Here is a 14,625-nt window from a genome sequence, read left to right on the forward strand (position 1 = left end):
ACGCAGTAGGTGAGCATCCAGTGTGGATTGAGGAGGAACAAGAGCAGGACTGAAGGAGACATCTAGGGGAATCCCCAGTAAGTCCCTGGGCTCTCTGAAGCACATTTATACATTTATCCTATTAAAAGACATTTCTACGAAGAGGCTGCTGTGTTCTGGTCCTGGGCTGTCAGCCAGCAATGTTTCTTTATTGAGGAAAGGACATTACAGAGACACAGGAAGATATAATAAATCTATGGCACAGTCCTTGACTTCAGGGACACTTGATGAAACTATTTATACACACAGGAATCTTCACTAAAACAATAACTGAAGTACACGTGGGGCGATAACATGTAAGTGAATTTAATACAGCTTAATACAGCTCAAAATTCATTTCTGAATCCTACAGTAATAAAGTTATCAAGAATATCAAGCCAGGCTAACCATGAATAACTCCTTGTAAGAAATTAATTTTGAGATGAGTTTTGACAGAGGTTAAGGACAAAGATTGGTGTGCAAAATGGGAAAACGCACAGATAAGAAAAGCATATTCAGTATTAACTGCATGTCTAAAAGTGCTTAGACAAAATTATAGGGCACAGAGGAAAAAAGCATAAAGGACATAAAGTCAACCTGTGCAACCTCACAATTTGTTGATATAATTTCAAGTCTTGTAGTGGCCATTGTGGGTACAAATCTGGTAATATCTCTGCCAAATGTCATCTCTACACCACCACTCCTGGAATCTAAGACCCATGCACAGTTTCACATGTAGAACTGATTGGGAACAGAATTGAAAATCTCCAGATTATATGGCAGAAGTGGGACGTGGTGGGTGTCAAAATGAAGTAGCTGGAGCTCTCAGACTATTGAGACACCAACTTAACAACACTCCTGTTCCTTAATTATAGTTCACCAGTGAGATCATTGATAAAGGCAAGCTCGTGTCTACTGACTAGGATATGGATGAACTGAAAATGCTAAATAACTATCCCTTTAATCCCCCCCTAAAAATCCCTCCTCTCAGGTCCCCACCATGAAAATCAGCCTCAGCCACATGCATGGTAACCGAGAAAGTGAAGCAGGTCTAGAGTAGACAAATGAAATGAGTGTAAAGCTTGTTCCTGAGCTTATTCAGAAGACGTGCTAAAAACCTGTGAATAGATAGAATTTTGGTAAATCATTTCCGTATTTCCAGTTTTATTTTCATTAAAATATCTGTGATTTTTTTTTTATATCTTTTTATTTTTCAACTGGCCTCCAGCATTTTGGTCTCTGCCTCTTAGCCACGTAGTCAGAAAAAAAATCATTTGAATTTTTTTGAACCTGGAGAGAAATCACTAAAAGAATCCCTCCATGATGCTGACTCACTTATATACGCATCAAAGCGTGAGTTTTCTAAAAGTTAGACATACCTTTCTTCACTTTTTTTTTTTAATTAGTAATTTTATCTTCTTTATGGTTGGGCTTCTCTAATATTAGCAGTAGTTTATATTTATTAAAGGCAGATGCTTATATTCTTCAACATTCCTCAGTCAAACAACACATGAAGCAGCAAAGTTGATAAGCATGTTTTTGGATAAGAAAATACTAGCAGAGCCAAAACAATCTTGGAAAACTGAACTAGCTTTTTTACAGCCTCATGACTTTTGAAAATTCTGTCAATCATTGGAAAAAAGCACCAACTTCTAACATTTTAGAGTAATATATATTCATATGCAAAAAAGGATTTCCAGACAATTGCTTCAGGAAATCCAAATAGTGAGGTTAGAAAGACAGCAGTGTGGGGGGATGAGGGTGAGTCATTATTCAAGAAATTTTGCAACAGTGGATACTGCTTAAAACATGACCACAGAGTAACGGTAGCAAGAAGTCCAGTAGGAAAGGAGACAGAAAGGGAACATGGAAGAATGGAAGAAAGTCAAGAAGAATGAGTGAAGAAGTGAAATAATGAGACAGTAACAATAAGAGTGTCAGATTAAGGTTCTTTTGGAGAGTGGTTTTCCCAGCCAGATGCTCATCACCCCCCAGGATGGTCTCCCTGCAGGTACCTCTGCCGCCAGCTCCCTTGCACGTTGCTGCTGCATTAGATTTCATGCCTCCTGCTCTGATGATGCTACTCTCCTGCTTTATGGTTTAGAGAGCTCTTGCATTATTGATTACTGGGCAGAATTCATACTCCTCATCCGGCAATCACATGATCCCATATACTCTACAAGCCCTTATTTTTTCCTTCAGTGTCATATAAAATTCTCTGCTTGTCAAGGCAGCCTTTTTGTATCTCTCCTTTTTTTTCCTCTTTCCCTTTGCCCTGGATTTTTGTACTCATTCCATGCTCTACACCTTTGATTCTACCATTTTCCCTCTGAAGAAGTATTCTGTTTTCCACAAATGGAAATCTTGTTCTAATTTCAAAGAAATATGGAAAATAACAGTCAAATTTTCTCTCTGCTTCTTGATTCATATTCCTGAGAAAAAGAAAACGATCACCCCAGCTCATTGTGTATACACCCATGGGAGAGAATGATGGCCAGGCTAGGGTCACGTGTCTATTTCAGATCCCATCTGCACTGGCTTGGAGGCAAGGGAGGGTGGTGTGCATTGGCCTATGTATGTGTGTTGACAGAGTGTCCTGTCTCTACATGGGCTGCTATTGATTGGAAACTCTAACTGTGGGGCTCTCACTTAGACTGAATCTTGCCCATAACTCAAAACCTTTGCTTTTGAAATTTCTGTACTTTGGCACAGGGTGTCAGCCCACTATATGTTGCACGTTTTTAGTCAATAGAGAAGCTCTTCTCTTCCTAATCAGTTTGCCACATCTGGGTAATGATTAACAAACAAATTTAGTTTTTTCTAAGAAGTATCATATTCAGAATCATATTGAATTTCCATAATTAAAGAAGGCATACATATTGTTTCTAGAGATAATAAATTTTGGCTGGATATAAAACAACCGTCAACCTTAATCTTGAAAAATTCTGATTTGCAGCCAACAGCCTTATAGTATTGTGCCTGGTTTAATCTGGCCAAGCAATGAGACAGATATATAACCTCTCCCTTGATTTTTTTCTTATTTTTCTGTGAAGCTCAAGTGCCTTCCAGTGAAAACTGAGCATTACAAAATGATCAATATATATTATTTCCAAAAAATGTACATGTAAGCATCGTGTGCATCTTTCCTTCAAGAAAAATATTTTCACCTTTCTTTACGATTTTTCTAAAGGCTGGAGTGCTTGTCTGTTTTCATAATAAATAGGAGGTGTTTGTCTGAACTTAATTGTCAAAGCAAGCCTTCCCGGGCTTCCCTGGTGGTGCAGTGGTTGAGAATCCGCCTGCCAATGCAGGGGACACGGGTTCGAGCCCTGGTCTGGGAAGATCCCACATGCCGCGGAGCAACTGGGCCCATGAGCCACGATTACTGAGCCTGCGCGTCTGGAGCCTGTGCTCCTCAACAAGAGAGGCCGCGATAGTGAGAGGCCCGCGCACCGCGATGAAGAGAGGCCCCTGCTTACCACAACTGGAGAAAGCCCTCGCACAGAAACGAAGACCCAACACAGCCAAAAATAAATAAATAAATAAGTAAATTTAAAAAAAAAAAAAAAAAAGCAAGCCTTCCCCACAAACACTTTGAAATACCCAATACTGATACATTAGTTTATGCTTTGCAACGTCTTCACTTTCTTACCAAGCAAGTTATTATCTCAGTAGAATTATGGAAGTTCTACTTAAACTTTCTGTTTTACATTGCTCTAAATGTTTGAATCAATAATATGTTAATTGTCCCCTCTTATCAAAGCTTACTTTCCTTCATATTTAGTAAATTTATATCAAAGCCAACTTTTACGTTTTAAAGTTAGTTTTTAATGTAATCTTGATAAGCCACACCCTATTTTTAGAGGAAATACCTTTTTCTCTAAGAGTGGTGGGCTATATCTGCAGACTCAGTGGGTCCTGGGGAATCTGAGGATTGAAGATTTCCAAGTGCATCAAACACTTGTCCTCATTTGTGTCCCATTCTTTGCCAATCAGGGCCTTAGTCTTGTCATGGCAAATCTCACTAGTCAAGGTACTTAAGTTTCTCTAGAGCTATGCTAGCCTTACATCCTGAGCTTAGTTCTCCAGCCTTTTCTGCCTTAAGCTGCTGGCAATAAGAATCTCTTCATGTGTTTCCAAGTCAGCCGTTTGTTTTGCACATTTAGCCTTTTATTGATGGTTAACCTTCTTCAGTCTTTCATTTTCTCTTTCCAAAAGCATCAATTGCCCCCAGGAAGCATTATTCAATACCATTGCTCTTATAATCACTATTTCCCACATGTATCTCAAATGCTTAATACATTGCACCCACCATTGCATTTTCCTTCACCTAGCCTCCCATTTTCCTTCAAAATAACCTCCCATTTTGCCCACGGTAAAAGCTTTATCATTGCTACCTGATGCCTGGAGCTGTTCGTATTCCACCTCATTACTCACTGACCAGTGGGTGATCCAGCTCCAAAATCCCATTTTAGTATCTGTTTTTTCAGACTATTGTCAAACTGTCACAAGCATGGATCTACATGAAGTATACTCAGATGAAAATTAACAAATTGAAGGTTCATTAAGGAATGCTCTTGCGATCAGTAACAGTGGGAGAAGGGAACAAAAGCAAATTTGGGAGGAGGAAAAATTTGGTCTGTGATGTAGTCACAACAAGCCCTTAGCCAAATTCACATGGAGCTCTGAAGCTGGCATGACTCTTCCGAGTTGTACCAAATTGAAAAGAAGAAGCAAGGCTTTTCTATGCCTTCATTGACCAGTTATCAGATGCAGGTTCCTAGCTCTCTCTTCCCCCGCCCCCCCACACACACACCCTCACACCAGAAAGGGAATATAATCTTGAAAAAGGCAGCTATCTTCAGCTAAGGACAATTCCCAAAGAGGGCAGACAGCTGAGGGTGTCAGATCTCAATCTTTGGAACAATTGGTAATAAATCCTTTATTCGTAAAGTAGGGATCTGGATGATGCAGACTAGCATGATTACTGAAGAATTAAGTATTAATTAGGGACATATCAATAGGGCATGGACCCAGTTGAAAGATATCTCACTGGATAATTTTAGACTAATGTAAATATCAAAATAAATGATAATAGGTTTTAAGGTCTTCAATAAAAAAGAATCCAGGAGTCCATAACTATAGTAAAAGGGTGAGTAAGTAGAAGTTCTTCTTTGTAGAATAATGCCAGCTAATTAACGTAGAATGACAGAATTAAAAGAATTAGATCATTTTCAAATATCAAAGTAATGGTTTAGTTATCAATAGGTACTAAAACTATTGGCTGATAAATTGTTGAAGATCAGGCTACTAATATAATTTCAAAGTATCAGCATATAGTATGTACATTAATTATCAAGTAGGAAAAGCACCTTTACAACAGCGAGATCTTGTAGATAACCATCTTAAGCAAGTGATCAACTCTAGTATCACCAATAAGAGGGAAAAAAAACAGATATCATTATCCTTTTGATTTGGTGCAGTGGGAAGTACAAAACATTATTTAGGTATTACTCTTTTTTTAAATTTTTTTAGCTTTATTAAGGTGTAATTGACAAATGAAAGTTGACTATATCTAAGATATACAACTTGATGTATGATTTTTGTATACAATGTGAAATGATCACCACAATCAAGCTAATTAGCATATTATCTAGGTATTACTATTCTTGACAAAATGTTCAACTTGAATCTAATCATAAAGAAGCAATTAGGCAAACCCAGATTGTGAGAGAGTTTACAAGCCCACTAACCTGGGTTCTTCAAAAATATCATAATCATAAAAAACAAAAAGTGTAAGGTGACTGTCTTAAACTAAAGGAATTTAAAGAAATATGACAAACAAATATACTATAAGAACATTAATCAGATACTGAGTTGAAAATTAAAAAAGAACATTTGGGGCTCAATGGGGTAAATATGAGTATGGATTGTGTATTAGCTATTGCTATATTAATATTAAATTTCTTGAGTGTGATTATGTCAGAGTTACCTGCTGAAATACTTAAGGGTCAAGTGTCTTGATATCACCATTGCAGTTTTGAAAGTTATTTTTTTAAAAGGACGTGGAGAGAGAGATATGGCAAAATATTAACAGTTGGTGAATCAAGGTAAAGGTTATATGGGTATTTGTAATATTATACTGTAAATTTTTGTTTCAATTTTTTCAAAATAATATAGGAGAAAATTCTAAAATTTAAGCCGTCTTGATCCAATTTTCACAAATCCCTTATTAATAAGGTCTATGTCCCTGAAATTTAATTGCTTTGAATTCTGCTTACAACCTTCTCATACCAATCTTTTCTTTCTAGCATTAAAAACGAAGTGATTTTTAAGAGAAAATACATACAATAACCACACTTATTTTAACTACATTTCCATGATTCCTATCCAAGTCATTTCACCCTGATAAATTCCTTACAACTGCCAAAATGTAATCTCAACCCTAGTAATTTTCCCTAATGTTTCCTTTTGACATCTTTTCAGGTTTCAAGAGACTACTTCTGTTGACTGAGGTAAAAGAGGAGCCTCTAACTACTTTAGCAATAAATTAATAAAAAATAAATAACTTACTTTTTTAAAAGTTTTGTTTCAACTTCCCCTTTCTGAGCCATATTTTCTCCTTTCTCATTATCTCATTCCATCAGGATCACATATCAAACCTGGTTTTGAAGAGAAAGAAAAGAAAAGGAAAGTTCTACATTAAACATCTTCCAAAAGAATTAGGGGAAAATGGAAGTTGAGAATACAGACATGGCTCCAAGTGTACCTATTAGGAGCTAAAGAAACTCTTTAATTCCTCATTTTTTTAGAAAGCAGTGACCCTCTGTGCTATCACTTTTTAAGGAGCTATGCTGCAGCAATTTAAGGAATATGGCTCTCATTTTCTACATTTACAGGCTTCAATGGAATTCTTACTGGTAAAATACGTCGAAATTATATACACATATTGATAAAGTTTAAACTGTCTAGATGTGTATATGGTCTTTGAAACATTCTCTTTTAATTTCAGGTTTTCAAGTATTTCAGAAGTGAATATTTTCATCCTCTAGTGCATTTTCTGAAATAATAACACTTCAGCAGAACTCAAGTAAATTTTAACAAGTATGTATTCCTCTAAGATGTTTTTTTCTTTGCTATTTAAGACCCTCTCCCATCCCACAAATGCCCTAGTAGCTATAGACTCATATATTAAATATACACATATATATAACTATAAACCCTCCTAATGTATTTATATAAAGGCACTCCAACACAATGGATAAAACAGGTGAGGTACTTTTAATTTTATCATGGGAAATATGTGAAGTTAATGTGAAAGAAGATCACGCATTCCTAACTCTGTTTTTTATTGGAAAAACACTCTAGATGTTTTGTGAGAAGAGAAAAATCTCTATAGGATAGAACTGTAACAGAACTTTTATGTAAAGCAGTTTTATTTGAAATATATTGTCCCAGACAGCAGTGAAGAGAACAGTTTTAATCCAAAATGCTTCCAGGCTGAGTCCCTTCTGGCCAATTATTTGATTTCAGTAATGCTCTGGTTGCCTCTGCCTAGCACTAGCTATTAAATATAGTGCTGTGCCTTTTAGAAAACGTTTACTTTACATGAGAGCCAAAAGGTAACTCTGTACAAAATCGAACTAGGAGTTAAAATATGATTTTGAAATGGAAAAACATTAGCTCAAATTCTGACAAATGAAAAGCTTTTTGAAAAAATTAAGTAACAGAAAGTGCTAGTCAGTGTCTATCAACCATCAATCCCATTTAGACAAAGACTGGGCAAAGCTCACAACTACCCAGAGGTTTTCAAATGTTTTTCCTTGATTTAATTCAAGTTTGGGGAGAAATGCCAACATTTTCTAATAACATTAGGATTATATTCAACAAATATTTATTGGAAAGTCCTGGAATAGTCACTGTATAAAGACGGCTAAGAAAAGACAGTCCCTGCCCTGGGGCAATCTAGTGGATAAAATTAGGCAAGTCTTATAATACAAGAAGGAATAAGAGAGGAGCTTCAAGATGGCGGAAGAGTGAGACACGGAGATCACCTTCCTCCCCACAAATATATCAGAAATACATCTACATGTGGAACCACTCCTATAGAACACCTACTGAACGCTGGCAGAAGACCTCAGACCTCCCAAAAGGCAAGAAACTCCCCACGTACCTGGGTAGGGCAAAAGAAAAAAGAAAAAACAGAGACAAAAGAACACAGATGGGGCCTGCACCAGTGGGAGGGAGCTGTGAAGGAGGAAAGGTTTCCACACACTAGGAAGCCCCTTCGCGGGCGGAGTGGCGGAGGGGGGAAGCTTTGGAGCCACGGAGGAGAGCGCAGCCACAGGGGTGCGGAGGGCAAAGCGGAGAGATTCCGGCACAGAGGCTCGGCGCCGAGCAGCACTCACCAGCCTGAGAGGCTTGTCTGCTCACCCGCCAGGGCGGGCGGGGCTGGGAGCTGAGGCTCGGGCTTCGGTCGGATCGCAGGGAGAGGACTGGGGTTGGCGGCGTGAACACAGCCTGAAGGGGCTAGTGCGCCACAGCTGGCTGGGAGGGAGTCCGGGAAAAGGTCTGGAGCTGCCAAAGAGGCAAGAGACTTTTTCTTGCCTCTTTATTTTCTGGTGCGTGAGGAGGGGGTATTAAGAGCGCTGCTTAAAGGAGCTCCAGAGATGGGTGCGAGCCACGGCTATCAGCACAGACACCAGAGACGGGCATGAGACGCTAAGGCTGCTGCTGCTGCCACCAAGAAGCCTGTGTGCGAGCACAGGTCACTATCCACACCTCCCCTCCCAGGAGCCTGTGCAGCCCGCCACTGCCAGGGTCCCGTGATCCAGGGACAACTTCCCCGGGAGAACTCACGGCACACCTCAGGCTGGTGCAACGTCACATCGGCCTCTGCCATGCAGGCTTGCCCCGCATCCGTACCCCTCCCTCCCCCCGGCCTGAGTGAGCCAGAGCCCCCGAATCAGCTGCTCCTTTAACCCCGTCCTGTCTGAGTGAAGAACAGACGCCCTCAGGCGACCTACACACAGAGGTGGGGCCAAATCAAAGCTGAAATGCATAAGCTGTGCGAACAAAGAGAAAGGGAAATCACTCCCAGCAGCCTCAGGAGCAGCGGATTAAATCTCCGCAATGAACTTGATGTACCTGCATCTGTGGAATACCTGAATAGACAACGAATCATCCCAAATTGAGGAGGTGGACTTTGGGAACAACGATATATATATTTTTTCCCCTTTTTCTCTTTTTGTGAGTGTGTATGTCTATGATTCTGTGTGTGATTTTGTCTGTATAGCTTTGCTTTTACCATTTGTCCTAGGGTTCTGTCTGTCCTTTTTTTTTTTTTTTTTACTTTTTAAAATTTTTTTCTTAATAATTATTTTTTAATTTAATTATTTTATTTTATTTTATTTTATCTTCTTTCCTTCTTTCTTTCTACTTTTTGTCCCTTTTATTCTGAGCTGTGTGGATGAAAGGCTCTTGGTGCTCCAGCCAGGCATCAGGGCTGTGCCTCTGAGGTGGGAGAGCCAAGTTCAGGACACTGATCCACAAGAGATCTCCCAGCTCCACGTAATATCAAATGGCAAAAATCTCCCAGAGATCTCCATCTCAACACCAAGACCCAGCTTCACTCAATGACCAGCAAGCTACAATGCAGGACAACCTATGCCAAACAACTAGCAAGACAGGAACACAACCCCATCCATTAGTAGAGAGGCTGCCTAAAATCATAATAAGGCCACAGACACCCCAAAACACACCACCAGACGTGGACCTGTCCAAACGAAAGACAAGATCCAGCCTCATCCACCAGAACACAGGCACTAGTCCCCTCCACCAGGAAGCCTACACAACCCACTGAACCAACCTTAGCCACTGGGGACAGACACCAAAAACAATGGGAACTGCAAACCTGCAACCTGCGAAAAGGAGACCCCAAACACGGTAAGTTAAGCAAAATGAGAAGACAGAAAAACACACAGCAGATGAAGGAGCAAGGCAAAAACCCACCAGACCTAAAAAATGAAGAGGAAATAGGCAGTCTACCTGAAAAAGAATTCAGAGTAATGATAGTAAAAGTGATCCAAAATCTTGGAAATAGAATAGAGAAAATACAAGAAATGTTTAATAAGGACCTAGAAGAACTAAAGAGCAAACAAACAATGATGAAAAACACAATAAATGAAATTAAAAATTCTCTAGATCAATAGCAGAATAACTGAGGCAGAAGAACGGATAAGTGACCTTGAAAATAAAATAGTGGAAATAACTACTACAGAGCAGAATAAAGAAAAAAGAATGAAAAGAACTGAGGACAACCTCAGAGAAGTCTGGGACAACATTAAACACACCAACATTGGAATTATAGGGGTCCAAGAAGAAGAAGAGAAAAAGAAAGGGACTGAGAAACTATTTGAAGAGAGTATAGTTGAAAACTTCCCTAATATGGGAAAGGAAATAGTTAATCAAGTCCAGGAAGCACAGAGAGTCCCATACAAGATAAATCCAAGGAGAAACACGCCAAGACACATATTAATCAAACTATCAAAAATTAAATACAAAGAAAAAATATTAAAAGCAGCAAGGGAAAAGCAACAAGTAACACAGAAGGTAATCCCCATAAGGTTAACAGCCGATCTATCAGCAGAAGCTCTGCAAGCCAGAAGACAGTGGCAGGACATATTTAAAGTGATGAAAGAGAAAAACCTACAGCCACGATTACTCTACCCAGTAAGGATCTCATTCAAATTTGACGGAGAAATTAAAAGCTTTACAGAGAAGCAAAAGCTAAGAGAATTCAGCACCACCAACCCAGCTTTAAAACAAATGCTAAAGGAACTTCTCTAGGCAGGAAACACAAGAAAAGTAAAAGACCTACAATAATAAACCCAAAACAATTAAGAAAATGGTATAGGAACATACATATCAATAACTACCTTAAATGTAAATGGATTAAATGCTCCCACCAAAAGACATAGACTGGCTGAATGGATACAAAAACAAGACCGTATATATGCTGTCTACAAGAGACCCACTTCAGACCTAGGGACACATACAGAATGAAAGTGGGGGGATGGAAAAAGATATTCCATGCAAATGGAAATCAAAAGAAAGCTGGAGTAGCAATTCTCATATCAGACAAAATAGACTCTAAAACAAACACTATTAAGAGACAAAGAAGGACACTACATAATGATCAAGGGATCAATGCAAGAAGAAGATATAACAATTGTAAATATTTACACACCCAACATAGGAGCACCTCAATACATAAGGCAAATACTAACATCCATAAAAGGGGAAATCAACAGTAACACAATCATAGTAGGGGACATTAATGCCCCACTTTCACCAATTGACAGATCATCCAAAATGAAAATAAAAAAGGAAACAAAAGCTTTAAATGATACATTAAACAAGATGGATTTAGTTGATATTTATAGGACATTACATCCAGAAACAGCAGAATACACATTCTTCTCAAGTGCTCATGGAACATTCTTCAGGATAGATGATATCTTGGGTCGCAAATCAAGCCTTGGTAAACTTAAGAAAATTGAAATCGTATCAAGTATCTTTTCTAACCACAATGCTATGAGACTAGATATCAATTACAGGAAAAAATCTGTAAGAAATACAAACACATGGAGGTTAAACAACACACTACTTAATAACCAAGAGATCACTGAAGAAATCAAAGAGAAAATCAAAAAATACCTAGAAACAAATGACAATGAAAACACAATGACCCAAAACCTATGGGATGCAGCAAAAGCACTTCTAAGAGGGAAGATTATAGTTATACAAGCCTACATTAAGAAACAAGAAACATCTCAAATAAACAAACTTTACACCTAAAGCAATTAGAGAAAGAAGAACAAAAAAACCCCAGAGTTAGCAGAAGGAAAGAAATCATAAAGATCAGATCAGAAATAAATGAAAAAGAAATGAAGGAAACAATAGCAAAGGTCAATAAAACTAAAAGTTGGTTCTTTGAGAAGATAAACAAAATTGATAAACCATTAGCCAGACTTGTCAAGAAAAAAAGGGAGAAGACTCAAATCAATAGAATTAGAAATGAAAACAGAGAAGTAACAACTGACACTGCAGAAATACAAAGGATCATGAGAGATTACTACAAGCAACTATATGCCAATAAAATGGACAACCTGGAAGAAATGGACAAATTCTTAGAAATGTACAACCTTCTGAGACTGAACCAGGAAGAAATAGAAAATATGAACAGACTGATCACAAGCACTGAAATTGAAACTGTGATTAAAAATCTTCCAACAAACAAAAGCCCAGGACCAGATGGCTTCACAGGCAAATTCTATCAAACATTTAGAGAAGAGCTAACACCGATCCTTCTCAAATTCTTCCAAAATATAGCAGAGGGAGGAACATTCCCAAACTCATTCTACGAGGCCACCATCACTCTGATACCAAAACCAGACAAAGATGTCACAAAGAAAGAAAACTACAGGCCAGTATCACTGATGAACATAGATGCAAAAATACTCAACAAAATACTAGCAAACAGAATCCAACAGCACATTAAAAGGATCATACATTATGATCAAGTGGGGTTTATCCCAGGAATGCAAGGATTCTTCAATATATGCAAATCAATCAACGTGATACACCATACTAACAAATTGAAGGAGAAAAACCATATGACCATCTCAATAGATGCAGAGAAAGCTTTTGACAAAATTCAACACCGATTTATGATAAAAACCCTCCAGAAAGTAGGCATAGAGGGAACTTTCCTCAACATAATAAAGGCCATATATGACAAACCCACAGCCAACATCGTCCTCAATGGTGAAAAACTGAAACCATTTCCACTACGATCAGGAACAAGACAAGGTTGCCCACTCTCACCACTATTATTCAACATCGTTTTGGAAGTTTTAGCCAGAGCAATCAGAGAAGAAAAAGGAATAAAAGGAATCCAAATTGGAAAAGAAGAAGTAAAGCTGTCACTGTTTGCAGATGACATGATACTCTACATAGAGAATCCTAAAGATGCTACCAGAAAACTACTAGAGCTAATCAATGAATTTGGTAAAGTTGCAGGATACAAGATTAATGCACAGAAATCTCTTGCATTCCTATACACTAATGATGAAAAATCTGAGAATGAAATTAAGAAAACACTCCCATTTACCATTGCAATAAAAAGAATAAAATATCTAGGAATAAACCTACCTAAGGAGACAAAAGACCTGTATGCAGAAAATTATAAGACACTGATGAAAAATAATTAAAGATGATACAAATAGATGGAGAGATATACCATGTTCTTGGATTGGAAGAATCAACATTGTGAATATGACTGTACTACCCAAAGCAATCTACAGATTCAATGCAATCCCTATCAAACTACCACTGGCATTTTTCACAGAACTAGAACAAAAAATTTCACAATTTGTATGGAAACACAAAAGACCCTGAATGGCCAAAGCAATCTTGAGAAAGAAAAACGGAGCTGGAGGAATCAAGCTCCCTGACTTCAGATTATACTCCAAAGCTACAGCAATCAAGACAGTATGGTACTGGCACAAAAACAGAAATATAGATCAATGGAACAGGATAGAAACCCCAGAGATAAACCCACACACATATGGTTGCCTTATCTTTGGTAAAGGAGATAAGAATATACAGTGGAGGAAAGACAGCCTCTTCAATAAGTGGTGCTGGGAAAACTGGACAGCTACATATAAAAGAATGAAATTAGAACACTCCCTAACACCCTACACAAAAATAAACTCAAAATGGATTAAAGACCTAAATGTAAGGCCAGACACCATCAAACTCTTAGAGGAAAACATAGGCAGAACACTCTATGACATAAATCACAGCAAGATCCTTTTTGACCCACCTCCCAGAGAAATGGAAATAAAAACAAAAATAAACAAATGGGACCTAATGAAACTTAAAAGCTTTTGCACAGCACAGGAAACCATAAACAAGACGAAAAGACAACCCTCAGAATGTGAGATAATATTTGCAAATGAAGCAACTGACTAAGGATTAATCTCCAAACATACAAGCAACTCATGCAGCTCAATATCAAAACAACAAACAACCATAAAAAGGAAGGAAACTGAGTTATTTGTACTGAGGTGAATGGACCTAGAGTCTGTCATACAGAGTGAAGTAAGTCAGAAAGAGGAAAACAAATACCACATGCTAACAGATATATATGGAATCTAAAAAAAAGAAAAAGAAAATGGTTAGAAGAACCTAGGGGCAAGACAGGAATAAAGATGCAGACCTACTAGAGAATGGACTTGATGATACGGGGAGGGGGAAGGGTTAGCTGGGACAAAGTGAGAGAGTGGCATGGACATATATACACTACCAAACGTAAAACAGCTAGTGGGAAGCAGCCGCATAGCACAGGGAGATCAGCTTGCTGCTTTGTGACCACCTAGAGGGGTGAGATAGGGAGTGTGGGAGGGAGGGAGATGCAAGAGGGAAGAGATATGGGGACACATGTATATGTATAACTGATTCACTTTGTTATAAAGCAGAAACTGACACACCATTGTAAAGCAATTATACTTTAAACAGATGTTAAAAAAAAAAAGGAATAAG

The 14,625-nt window shown here is 38.3% G+C and overlaps 1 protein-coding gene across 6 annotated transcripts in view; it reads right to left on the reverse strand.

Annotated features, from left to right (window-relative positions):
* Nucleotides 1-14,625, reverse strand: part of LOC309660083 (uncharacterized protein) — a gene marked incomplete at its 5' end in the record, with an annotated part of 664,039 nt that overhangs the window by 336,869 nt on the left and 312,545 nt on the right. The window contains one exon of one of the 6 annotated variants that reach the window (XR_014263121.1): nucleotides 6,592-6,680. The exons of the other annotated variants lie outside the window; for them this stretch is intronic. The remainder of the gene's footprint in view (nucleotides 1-6,591; nucleotides 6,681-14,625) is intronic. 6 annotated transcript variants of the gene reach the window in all.

The sequence above is a fragment of the Balaenoptera physalus genome (genome assembly GCF_965194825.1).
Source record: "Balaenoptera physalus genome assembly, chromosome: 4".
Taxonomy (NCBI): domain Eukaryota; kingdom Metazoa; phylum Chordata; class Mammalia; order Artiodactyla; family Balaenopteridae; genus Balaenoptera; species Balaenoptera physalus.